Here is a 13,514-nt window from a genome sequence, read left to right on the forward strand (position 1 = left end):
AGACCTGGCGAGATAACAGATGCTGTTAAACCCAGAGCCAAGGCCAGCACGAGCAGATCCACACCTGATAACCCGCCCCATCACAAAGTAGACCAATGAACGAGCTCGATAGCAAAGATTACTTTGGAGCAATCCTCAACCGTTCATGTTTAATTGAAACATACTGAACCTATAATGTGACCCGGTTTCTCAAAGAATCTTAAGTGTTTGTCTTAAGTCATAATATTTTGACTAAGCCAAGTCAAAAACTTAAGTACGAATCTCAAAGCATCTTGTGTCCTTCATTCCGACTTTAGTACGGTAGCTACCGTGCTTAAGTTTTTGTGGTACTTAAGTCGGCTGGGCGAGTTAAGATTCTTTGTGAATCAACTTAAGACAAAACTTAAGAAATTCTCATACTTAAGTCACCAAAACAGACTTAAGATTCTTTGTGAAACCGGGCCCTGTACTGTACCCTGTGGTTTGCCTAAGGGTTTGGTATTCACTACACTCTCACTGTCTTGGTGCATGATTCGCTGGTCCTTTCTTCAGCATAATAGGAGATATGTGTGACTCCCCGGGCATATTCCCAGGGTTGCAACACTGAGTGGATATGAGGGAAACACAGAATCAGAAGATCTAGTGTAAACAAAAGTAATCAAAATTTCACAGCTTGAAATTGTGGGTTGATGAAGTGAGAACCGGAGAATACTCCCGAGGCTCGTCAGATTTCATCGTATCATTATTTCGTTCATTGTTTTCTGCAAGACAACTCTTTATGAGATCTTTGCAATTAAATGTGTCATCAGTATATACAAGTAAGAAAACATGGTCATATCACTTTTACAGTTGTTCAGGCAGGCAGCGGGGGTAACAGCGTATTATGTTATCACCCGCCTTCCCTTCCATTTACCAGATTAACTGCGAATACGACAACCAAGACGTGTTTTGACATTAGCAAAGATAAAGCCAGCTTCATTCCAAATAATCGTGGGCTTTTGAGTTACATATCTTTGTGCCCCTCGCTCTTAGTCTTGTATGCAATGCGTCTTCTCAATCAGGTTATTGGTCAACACACTGCAGAAAGGCCCTAAATAGATAGAGATCAATCACTCTTCAAAGGATGAGTTTTTCTCAAACCTCTGAGTGTCCTTTGGGAACGTTCCTAATTGCTACAGATGTGACGAATACTGTTTACTTGCGGCGTTTAAAACAGATTATTGAGCCGGAAAATCCTAGTTCATTGGATTGTTTTCCTACTAGTGGACTAGAACTGAGTTTAATCAATTTGTGAATACTCCGCCGATTGAGGGTTATGCATGGCAAATACATTTAGTCAGCTCAAATTGAACGACAGATTGTAATTCAATTTTGAATAATGAACCTAACCCTTGCTTCAGTGCCAAGCTTTGAACTTGGCAGGAATTATGCATTGCTGCCCGGGGATTGCTGTCTGATGGATAACATGTTTAGTATGCGAGACACATTACAGACAATGATACTGGGACAACGATCCAATACCATGAACTGATTTCTGATAACATCCACCGAGACACAACAGGCAATTCATGCCTTTTATCAGCCCCAATGAGAGTTGGCTGTGCTTTGATCAACTTTCAATTATCCTGCTGATAAGTCGCATCATGTTCCGATATACGCGAGCTGTCAGTAACTTTCAGTGATTCTTAATAGTATGACTTTATGGTGGCGGCCACAAACTTAAACAGTCCACAACTTGCATACCGTTCACCAACTTGAACTGTTCACAAACTTGAACAGCCAACAAACGAGTGAACCGTTATTACCGTAGCTTATCCTTTACCCTTGCCTTAAAGACTCTGATTGTATCTATGTAATGACTATTGCGGCAATTGGGTGGAATATTGTCGATTGCTGTTGGTGGTGAAGCTGTTTGTGTAACTTTCCCACAATTGTCGATGATCCTGTTGCTATTTCCCATCCGATGGGGACCATTCGCCATTAGACTAGGTCCAATACCACCAGACGCAATTATTGTCATACTGGCAAATAGTGCCAACTTGGCGGAGGGTTTGAAGGATTCGCAGTCACCTTTTGAAGCGGTATCATCACATTGCATTCATGCAATCAAAGCTGGAATAAGTCTGAAGTGTTTTGATGCTAAACCTACTCATTTCTGAGTCACGGGTTACAACACGCCAGAATGATATGTTAGTATGCATGTGTAGTATGCTAACATTGAAAGGGATGCAAGACCTGCACAATTGAATGAGAGGATCACACATGAAAGGATGCAAATGTCAAAGGTTATGATATGAAACACTGCCATGTTATGTATACTTGGCATGAAGATCTCTTTGTAAGAACTTCAATGAAATAGGCTGCTTTACGCATTTGATACTGAGGTAAAGTGAGAAGTTGATCTGGATTTCACAGGGTTTGCTGTCAGTAACTTTGTTCACTGTACACACAAATGATGCAAGGAGTCAATGGTCCGTGAAAGAGCAGCGACAATTTTCCAGTCAGATATCCATGCAGGATGCGACGTGAATTGAAGTCTTGATAGTGAAAATATGGCATGAATGTTGACCATAGGGCTCTAAAGCGTTTCGCAAGCGCGAGATATTTTTATCTTCTTTTAGCTGCGACCTGCGACAATTTAACTAACCTGCAACTGCTTTCCAATCACAATTTTCATGTTGTTGCTGTGACGTCGCAGGTCGCAGAATGAAGCTACATGTAGCAGCCTCAAATGTGTCCCATTCCATTGACAAGCCTCAATGTACCAACCCTGGTCTCCATGAGTGGTGAACGTGATTGTTTTGAGAGAACCCCTTGAGTGTTCCTCAATTAGTACCTCATACTGCTTAATTGACATAATTGAGCTTTCCTTGTCTAATTTAATACTAATTTCCGTTCTCAGCAGTTGCGTCCTATCCTGCCCAATACTCGCACCAGCCAGTTGTACAGCGAGGCTGAAATCCCCTTTCTCTGTGTACGGTTCCTCTTTAGACACACGTGTCATAGGGGACCATTTGGCGTTGATTCTGAGTTGTGCCGCGGCCACCCGGCCTGCATCGAAAAACACGCCCTCAATTTCTGCAGATTCTGCTTTTATATACAGCCTGATGATGTCCTCTATGATATATTTATTTGATTAATTTTAAAATCTAGGGAACTAGCAACTGTTGCATCTTATACTTCCTGCGGTTTTCACTTACGCCGCGTGTAATAATAATGCAGGTTCATCAAGTGTTTGAAAAGCTACCATACATAATACATTCCATCACACATATTACACATGTCAAACGTTTTTCTGTCGTTTTCAAGTATTCTTCAGTAGCATCTACTGTCTTTGAAACTCTATCTAAGTATCGAAAAACAATACAATTATGCGTTCATCAACAAGATCTAACAACTCATGAACAAGATGAAGTGGGTCTCGACCGAAATTGCTTCCCCGCAACTGGCGAGGTTTCTAAATGATTCAATTGTCGAAATGTGTGGTCAATAGCGGTCCCTATCACACATGTACTGGTTACACGAGTGTATGCGCCTGTCAATCTTTTCTGTTAAGTTACCATCATCTAACCGTAAAAGAGGTGATGTTGCTACGTTCTGTAGTGATGTTAAGTACAGAATAATAATGTCACATTTTCGTCTATGCAGAATTGCTCTATCTCGGAATCTCATCGCTATCAACAGAACAAACCTAACAGGTGTCGACAGATCACCACATCATTCTCTTGTGAAATTGAATGCATGTAATGCACCGGTCTTGACTGGTTTGAGTCGGCAAGGGACTTGGGTAGCTCTTCTCACTCCTCAGGCAAATCTGATAACGTCTGTGTGAGAATCCAACCAGTATTCAGTTAATGGGCTTGACAACTCGTCAAGAAGGTGATACAAAGTCTTCAGAGGGTAGAGCCCAACGAGTAGAATCGGAAAGAAACTGTCGGTATCATAGTGAAAGCTGTTACAGATGATAACTTTGGAGTGGGTGAAATCGATACGATGGCGTACAATGCAGTATATGTCTTCTCCCTTCTTCTGTCATCTGACTTATCTTCGCTTATTTTTATAATTTACCCCTTTTTCTTCCTCTGTCAATATATCTTGATATGAGAACTAAAAAAACAAACTCATGGTGACATATTTGTGATGCACTTTCAATCTCCTTCTCCTGGCTAGAATAAGGAATTGGCCTAATATATGTGACAATTAGCCTCTGCCCTAAGATCATGAAATATTTTGATTGTGGGCTGTTTTTTTTCAGTCATGTATGCTGAAACATTGAAACTGTATTGTTGGGATAATTAGAACAATCTCCAGTGATATTCTGTATTAGTTATTGTGATGACCCACTTATATAGGCATGAATATAGTGCTAACCCACTTAGGCATTGTTTGCCAGTTGAATGGAAAAGAAGATCGGTTACTTGGAGCTGTCTTGTCATCTGGTCTGTTTGTAGATGGATGTAGTGGGAACTATTTTGTCATCAACCGAGGACTCATATCACTTTCTGGATGGCAAGTATACTTTTGTATTGGCATCCGACCTTCTTGGTGATTATAGATAGAGGAGCTGGGGACGAGCTAGCTGTTGCGGAAACTCTTTAGTTTACGGCAAATTCTGCATGTCTGATCATGCCTGGTGAGTAGGCCTACTTAGGAGTAGAGCATTGAAGTCAGGCCCTAAACGTGCATAGTTGTTCAAAGCCCGCATCTTCAGTTTAGATTGACAAAAGACCGGCGCTGGCCCCACTACAGCAAGTCGCATATATGACCGAAGCCTATTTCAATGGGCTAACAATGAGTGGACAACACTAATTTGCCCGGGACGTCATCTTGTCGATTTCAGCAGCTGTGCGTCAGTTGTCAACAATTCAATTAACGCTATTTTAATGCAATCACTATCCACCATATCAATATCATTTCCTCCTCTCATTAGAAACCAGCTGGTTTCTCTCACTTGCTTAGGAGGTAAAGGGATACCATAGGCACGGGTCGCGTGGGCCAGGTTAAGTTATACCATGTGCCCGATAGGTGTCTCTACTGATATTTAACACCCCTTTCCTCACAAAAACTTGTGCTGATCATCCAGCTACATCCGCACTTTCCCACACTCAGACTAACCCAACACTCTATAAAATATAAGAAAACTTCGAGAATATTGGTAGATGTCAGTTGACAGTCGATAGCCGTCAGACTCTCTGGTGTTGCTAGTCAAATGAGAGCTTATCGGTAAACTGTCCCTTGAGATGTTCTCTCCATAAACATAACAAACCATTATCGATTGAAAAAGCATTAACAGTATGGGTTTCTTCTCCATCAGCTAAGTGTCCTTTAATTTGCGAGTTGGTCGATAGGTCTATTGGGGAATTAGTGTCCAGGAATCACAAAACATTGGCCGTAAGTATAGTTGAAGAGATGATGGCTGCTTTTAGTGTAAGGGGTATTGCTCTTGGTAATAAGAGATAGAGTCCAAGTCAATATCGTACCTGTTCCTTACATTGCTTTATGAGATTCTCGATAAACATTACCAGACCTCCCTTCCCAATAATGGCATTGCCTTTGTTGACCGATCGCTCAGGCTTGAACTCCACTTTGCCGCCTTGGACTTCGTTAGTCACTGTTGGAATGCCTCTTGGTGTCTACATAATCATGGCTTATCGCAATAGTATATTCTATCAAGTTTCTTTAAAAGTGTCAATGCATCAGTAATTGTGCAGAAGATTAGAAAATCTCCAAAGCATGGTGTATTTAGTTTCTGAAACTGATCATAGAATGGGAATCTAACATGTTCTTAATAAGCTACAGGCAGAAGATTCAAGCGAATTCTATAATGGTCACTGTCGATTGGTACTGGCATGCAAACGTGCAGACCAAAGCACACGATCGATGTGGTCAACTGAATAACAACACTTGCTTGCTCAGGTTTGGATTTGCCTTTCCTTGCTGATGGTACTATGTCTTTATGCCAATTGTCCTGCCTTGGATTAGTTTACTCTTGTCAGCAGTATAGTAACTAATGCAGTCAGCACAGAGAGCAAACTTATCAAAGAAAAACTCACCAAACCAAGGCATTGTGATTATTTAAGAAAAGCTCCTATAAACTAAACGGGTTCCAATAAACCTGATCGATGGATACAGACCAACTGAGAGCGTGATGATATTTCCTAAAACAATCCACTTTCTCTGTGAGATTGGATTAGGACACTGCTGTGACGAATATTACAGCATTGCAGGAGGGACACTAAGTTAGAAGTACAAGCAAAATCGTAATGAGATTTGGAAGGTTTGTGTCTGTCAATAAGATTTCTTTCCCGATCTCTGTAGACTTGAGGCGATTATATGAGGGGGATGGGGGATTTAGCTGGCAACAGTTGGTAAAGAAAAAAACTTTTCAGAAAGCTGTCGAACCCCTCTTTGTTGATGCCTTGGACAGTAGGAAGTTATGGAAAATCCCGTCTAACTCCGTAGCATAGGGACCAAGGTCACGAGTGATGTGTCCGAGCAGAAGGTTAATCACTGACTTAATTTCTTAGCTACCTTAGCCTTGTGCCTGGTAAGAAAGAAACGTTGTCAGATGAGTGCTAGTTGATCACCTCCATGACAAAATACTCAGAAAAGATATTTTCATCCCATTTCTTTTCGGATTCCTCTCATTCCAATACGTGGCTTGCAACCTAGCCATACAGCCCAATTCTGTGGTATGTTTCTTTAAGCCCTTCCCTTCCGAACTCACACATTGGATTCTTTGGTTTCATTCTTTACGGTGCTTTCTATTGTTTTTACTCCATGTGAAGTTTTGCCAAGGGACTAATGCCAACATGGGTTGGATTGTTTACAATGTAGACACAGTACTTTTTATTTTTTTCACCTACGAGCAGTGCAGGCCTATCACATTCCTGATATAAAGCATATATATAGATAAGGTTGCTATTTTATGAAGCTGTACTGTTAAGTTCTTCCCATGGCGCAGGCAATGGGCTAGACATGACAGTCTGGGATTCATTCAGTCCATCAGCCTCACGTGCGAGCTTTATAACTCCAGTGGTGCCTACCTTTTGTTAGAAATTTGGTGTGAATGTTTGGTGCTTTGAGCTGAAGAGGAGCCTATTGATTTTGGGGCGGTCTTTGAAACAATTTGGTGCGGCAGTAGCCATGTTTACATCAATATTCTGCCTTTTCTGACACCCGATAGTAATTCTACATGCACCAGTGACCAGCTTGCGAGCTTCCAAAGAATTAATGAATAATAAAAATTGGCGCAACCATCAATCATGATCCCCTAGGATACGAACAATAAGGCGGGAGATGGCCACGCACAACTCAGGCAGAAGAGAACAACACGAGTTTGCTTTTGCTGATCATTTGGCTATCTCTGGTGTTGTCCTTGATGGGTTGCTCGGCTGAGTGTCTGTGGTTTGGTGTGAACTCCAGCTGTCGAGGACCTCCGATGTCTTAGTGAAATCTGATGTGTGTTGCAAATCTTTGAAAACTACCATTGAGATAGCACTGTTGTTCAGAAGAGAATCACACCCATGACCTCTCAGTCACCGCTATAAACACAACACCATGCAGTCCACCATTCCTTATTTTTTTGTGCGAAATTCCCTTTAAGGCCGGACTACATCCACCAAGACATTAATACCTTCTCTCTCTGCACCCACAAAGCCCCCCGGGTATCATCAAAGCCCTTGGGCAGATCCTAACTTTATTACCATTGTCCGATATAATGATGATGATCATGGAAAACGACTATCATTACTCGGATACTTGATACCAAGGGTATTCGCTGCCACCATTTCCATTAGGTTTAATCGCCGTCTGCCATCCAACATTTGGGATTCTCGTATAACATAGCAATCCTTGCCTTGGAACGTCTCTGGTGGATGTTTACTCGTGCTGGAACATATTCAATCATCTTATCTTAGAAATAGACTACAGGGTGTAGCAAATGATTTGAATGTATGGCGGTCACCCCATTGCCCGTTCCCCATTGTCAGTTGTTCTGTGACACTCCAAAATGAAAGCTCTTTACATTCATACACGAGTAAGCGAGAAACCTTTCTGTTGAAACAAAGGAGTCCACATGTTGCGCCTTGACTTACGATGTTTGAATACAATGGTCATTATGATGATGGCCACTGCACACTAGGATGACGTCATCACCTGGCATGCTGGAGGGACAGACAAAAGAAAGGAAGCCAAATGACCATGACAGCATTTGATTGTTCTGATTACCAATAAATGGCTGACCGTGAAAACACTCTATACTGCGTTACCTTTGGCCATTTCAGGCCAGTTGTTGTTGTACTTTATCAGGAACAATGGCTGATGGACAAATCGCATGGTGATCAGGTCATTAAATGGACATACACTCTGGCAAATAAAGGTTCCGTTACACCATGGAAAATGATAACTATCGTCAAACACATACTGACTGGAAACCATGGCAATTGGATTAGCTTAATCTAAATGGTGATGAAAGATTCACCGGCTTCATCAATGGAGTCTGTAGCTTATCTATTATTGGTGCTTAGTGTGATTTATTGCAGTTTGACAGATCATTAATGCATCAAGGTAATGAGAGATAGATGGTAATCACGGGATCCAAACATAAACAACGATGGGAGAAATCATCAATCTATTTGAATTGGAGGGGATATGTAAACCCATTAGAGCATGATGTCGCATTGGGATGGAACATATCAAAGTTATAACGGACGGCCATAATTCTACCACCGGAGACCAACATGCAAAGAAAACCAGTGAATCATGTTGAAAGGACAGTTATTGGACTGACGTGATTAGAGAGGTACATTTTGTAAATAGATAATGTACTGCGCTGTCATTGATGCAGTCCAGACTGAATCTACAGTCCTTGATAAAGATGTCATGCTCACTCAGGTTTCTTTCATTACACATTTTGAACAAGAAGAAGATTCGAAGTGATCAGATAATGAATGGAGGGAGTGCCGTCATAAGATAGGTTGCCTCTTAGATGTGATATCGAACTCTTTGATTGTGTGGTATAGAACCAGCTGCCAAAACATCTCCAAACATCGCTCCTCGAAACCCCCGTGAGAAATGAATAAACGGATGTTAATTGAATATGATTGGAAAATCATATTTATGAGTAATCACCAGGATGACTGATGATAAATTGACCACTTGGGAAATCCAAACTCTGTAAACTTCAAGTAGCAAATAGCCATAAACACTCGATGGAGCAGAACGATTCGAAACAAATCTAGAACGTATTCAAGCCAAATTATTCAATTTCCACTGAATTGTGTCTAAAGATGCAAAGTAATTCAAGCAGAATTGTGATAAAACTTGACTATTCACATTCTCCTTCATATCGGGATGATCTGTGATTGAATTTTGACTGAGCTTTAATTAAAAACAGTTGCTTTTCAAATCTATTAACTGGAACATTTGGTGTGATAACGGCGAGCTAGTATACAAGTAGAAATCTGATATCAATTTGATTGTGTTCTGAAGTGCTCGCGGCCACACCTATACCTCGAACTAGAAGAAAATAATGATTGCTTGCGACTTGACCTTGACTCGCCATTTGACCTCTCTGGCCGATCGAATTGATACACAAGCCAATCACAAACTATCAATGTCTGATATGATGGGTTGCCAACATATGAGCAATTATAGGAGAAATAGCGGGACATGGATCTGATGTGGATGTCTGATTAATCAGTCATGCTTAGCGGTTCCAAGACATTGCCATTCGACAAGAAGGAGAGTGGATATTCTGGAGCCTTGAGACTAGAGGATGGCATCCCCAAGAGGGCATCTGTGCGTCACTCAACTGGACTATGCCTTCCTGGCTGAAGGTGGAAAACCCTTCTTGGGAGCCCAACGGTAGTAGCACATAACAAATGAGCTCGCAGAGCCACCGTGGAGGAAGCAGAAGAAGAAGAACCAATCACATTTATTAGGGTTGACCAAATATTTGTCATGAGGCAATTCACCACAGATCCTTCCATGCCTTGTTTTGTAAGTCTCTTGTTAAGAATTTATTAGACCATGTTTTGCCTTGGCGATGGGCTTCAAGATAAACATTGGTGTAGAGTCAAGTTACGACAGCTGTTAGGGCTGGGACGTGTTTGGGGGGGGGGGGGGTTCGCGGGGGAGGGGCTATGAGAATTCGTAAGCTTGGGACCAGTGCTATGGTGAGTTTAGCACTGGAAGCACTGGAAGACGGGACGAGGAATGCATTGGGGCTGCCTGGAAATTGGTATGGTTGGAACAATGCTTATGGAGTAATCTTTTGAATGAAGAATGGGCCTGCTTGGATTGAATATAGATGTTGACCTATAAATGATCAACACCGCATAGTGGCTGGCTTGTTCACTTTATCAAGTAAGATGGACGCTGACCAGCAGACACTTCAAGATATGGTCCAACTCCTCCACCAAAAGATCGCACGTCTCCACCACCTGTTGGAGAAGTGGGACCATGGTGGAGGAGTGGGACCTTTTGTTGGAGGAGTGGGACCATGGTGGAGGAGTGGGACCATGGTGGAGGAGTGGGACCATGGTGGAGGAGTGGGGCCTTTTGGTGGAGCAGTGCTACCAGTGGTGGAGCAGTTTGACCAGACGTTATAGGTGGCGTTAGGGTCGCTGGTCGAACCCCTCTACGATCAACAAGTGGTTGAATAGTTCCAAAATTTATAAATTCAGCCCTGGTAACCCTAACCCGCGCGATCGAAACTGGTGGAGTCGTTGGACCTTTTATAACTCTGGCCCCCACATGCAAGTGCAGACCTACTTAGGGTTTGGTTATGCCTTTATGAAATTGTATGGCATGTCTGTGTTCATTATAGCTACAGTCTACAGCCGTATAACATGATTTCATATGAGAAGCTCGACTAGCTAATCTGATAAGGGTGTTGCCTTTTCTCATCAGAACCAACCACTCCACCCTCAGAAGGACATGGGTCACTCATCAACTCTCTCTCTCCGCATCATAACATGATTTCCGCTCGCCCTTCATGTCTAAACCAGTTACCACTTGACCTAACTATTAGGCCGGGTGTGACACTGACCGAGAACATCCTCCTCGAGAATCAAGAGCAGAGCATGTTGGCCAGGACTATTAGCCCTATTTATAAAGGGAAGACGTTTAAATTAAATGGTAAGTCAGGGAGGATAGCCGGCTGGTGGATGTTTCCCACCCTTTTGCGGTCCCCAGGTATGATACGTCACTTGATGTGTCCTTTAACTAGTGTTGCTCTCTGGTTATGCTACGACCCATACAGTGAGGCTACGACCAACCCAGCGAGGTCACAACCCACCCAGAGAGGTTTCCCACTTCTCAGGTTATGCTACGACCCATACAGTGAGGCTACGACCAACCCAGCGAGGCCACAACCCACCCAGAGAGGTTTCCCACTTCTCAGGTTATGCTACGACCCATACAGTGAGGCTACGACCAACCCAGCGAGGCCACAACCCACCCAGAGAGGTTTCCCACTTCTCATTCAACTCAATGTCCCCATAACTGCTTATGATACGACTATATGTGTTCTTAAACCCGTCATGCTACGACCAATGTTCTAGCGAGGCTTACCCCTTCTCTTGCTCAACAGCCTCTATCTCGTGTAGCCGGCCTGACCAGTGTAATTAAGAGCTCAGGCGGCTTCAGCAAATATTGATCTGTCCACCGCCATAATCCTTTTCGAGGCAAACTGGACATGAAGCATATCCAGGATTAAGTGGATGGTCGTGATCTGCTTAAACAACCACTGACCTTAGGATGGCATGTGACACGCAAGAGGGGCAATCCTCTTCTGCTTGGAAGACTGTTTACGTATCATGAGATAAGGCTATCTATCTGAATCTGAATTAAACCACTTTATAGCATGGATAATGATGATTACATCAGCCGAGAGAGATGGGCGAATACCTAACTTCATCCATTGCATGGTCATGTAGGCGGTTGTTGTCGTGGAAGACACTTGCTTTCTTTAGCCAATTTTTTCAAATATATCAACATACATCTAATAGATTTGTGCATTTTTTGGGGTTGGTGTAGTCTTTTGGTTAAGGTGTAGAATTCTGAACCCTCTCCCCTCAAAGATAATTAATCAACGTTCCTTACCAGTAATGATGTATGTATGGCACAAGTGGCCAAGCCATATGAATACACAGTCTCCCACTTATAATGACCACATACCAGGATTGCTATTTAAGGTCCCTTTCCCTTTCGAAGTCTGTCTTTGGGCAGAATGTAATAACCGTATAAGGATAAGAAACGAGGCAAACCACTGTCTTCACCACGTAATACGACGCTGTTCAACATCACTTCACGACCAATTCTATGCAGTTTGTACGAGTTGCTTTGGGCGAGGATGCAACAACATTACAAGATCTTAAAACAATCACTTATTCAAGCGAGCGAAATCAGTGATCAAAGACACAGCCTTAACCGTATATCGCATTGAAGATTCCATTAAGCTTCATCACAGCATGGATGTGCCTCAAACGATTCTTCAAGAAGCCCAATACCTACTGGGATGAATCTAATACACGCACGCCACAATGTGATTATAACGCAGAACATCATCAGAATCCGCTCCAATCCTCAACTCCTTGAAATACTGCAAGCCCGGGGCTCGATACTAGCAGGAGACATAATCATCCTCTTTCGGCACAACTTGATAATGTCGAAAAACATCCCGATCAGGCGATGTTCAAGAGAGTGATTTACAGTCTAAAGTGTTTCAATCGTGTTCAAGATTGAATTGAGATGGGCCAAAAGTATGCCTGGCGGCAAAATCAGGATTGAATTTCATATGAGATACGCCATCGAATCTATTAAAGTGTGTTGCTTCAAGAAATATGATTAGAAAGGTCATAAATGGAAATTTATATTCCACTCGTAATTTCAATCTGATTATATTTCCCCTTGCATCTCACGTAACAATGATTAAGACAGCTGAATTCACGAGCAACAAGTAGGGTGTCAGTCAAGGATGAGGACATTGCTCGGGAGCCGGCAAAATCTTGGAACGTGTTGGGCAATGCGTGGTAAAGTTTTCCACCAAGATGTTCTCTACAGAAGAACCCTGTCGTGAAAGCTACTTTGAGTCCTACTGATGGATCACCAATCAATCGTGAAAGCTACAGCCCTCAGAGAAATGCAAAATTTGCATTTCCCAATAAGAAAAAAATGCCAGGTTGCCACTGCTGTTTGGATCAAAGAAAGACCAGAAAGGTCATATTCTCCACCTTCAAACCATCACCGAGTACAGAAATGGCAATATTTCTTAACTTAATCCCAATTGATTAGCAGTATAATTGGTGTTAATCCACGAGAGGCAGACAGAAGTCTGCGTACACTTTTTGAGATCGATGACACTCAGTGCCGATTGGATATGCAATGAAGTTTGAACTTGAACTAAATTCCCTATGTTCAACGTTTCTTTCATTTCGCCAGTGGGGAATATTCTAGCAGGATGTCTGTGTTCGAGAAGTAGGTACCTAAGAGTAAGATATTATTGTCATGATAGCCTACGTGTAACCCAG

The sequence above is a fragment of the Lineus longissimus genome, chromosome 1 (genome assembly GCF_910592395.1).
Source record: "Lineus longissimus chromosome 1, tnLinLong1.2, whole genome shotgun sequence".
In the NCBI taxonomy this organism is placed as follows: domain Eukaryota; kingdom Metazoa; phylum Nemertea; class Pilidiophora; order Heteronemertea; family Lineidae; genus Lineus; species Lineus longissimus.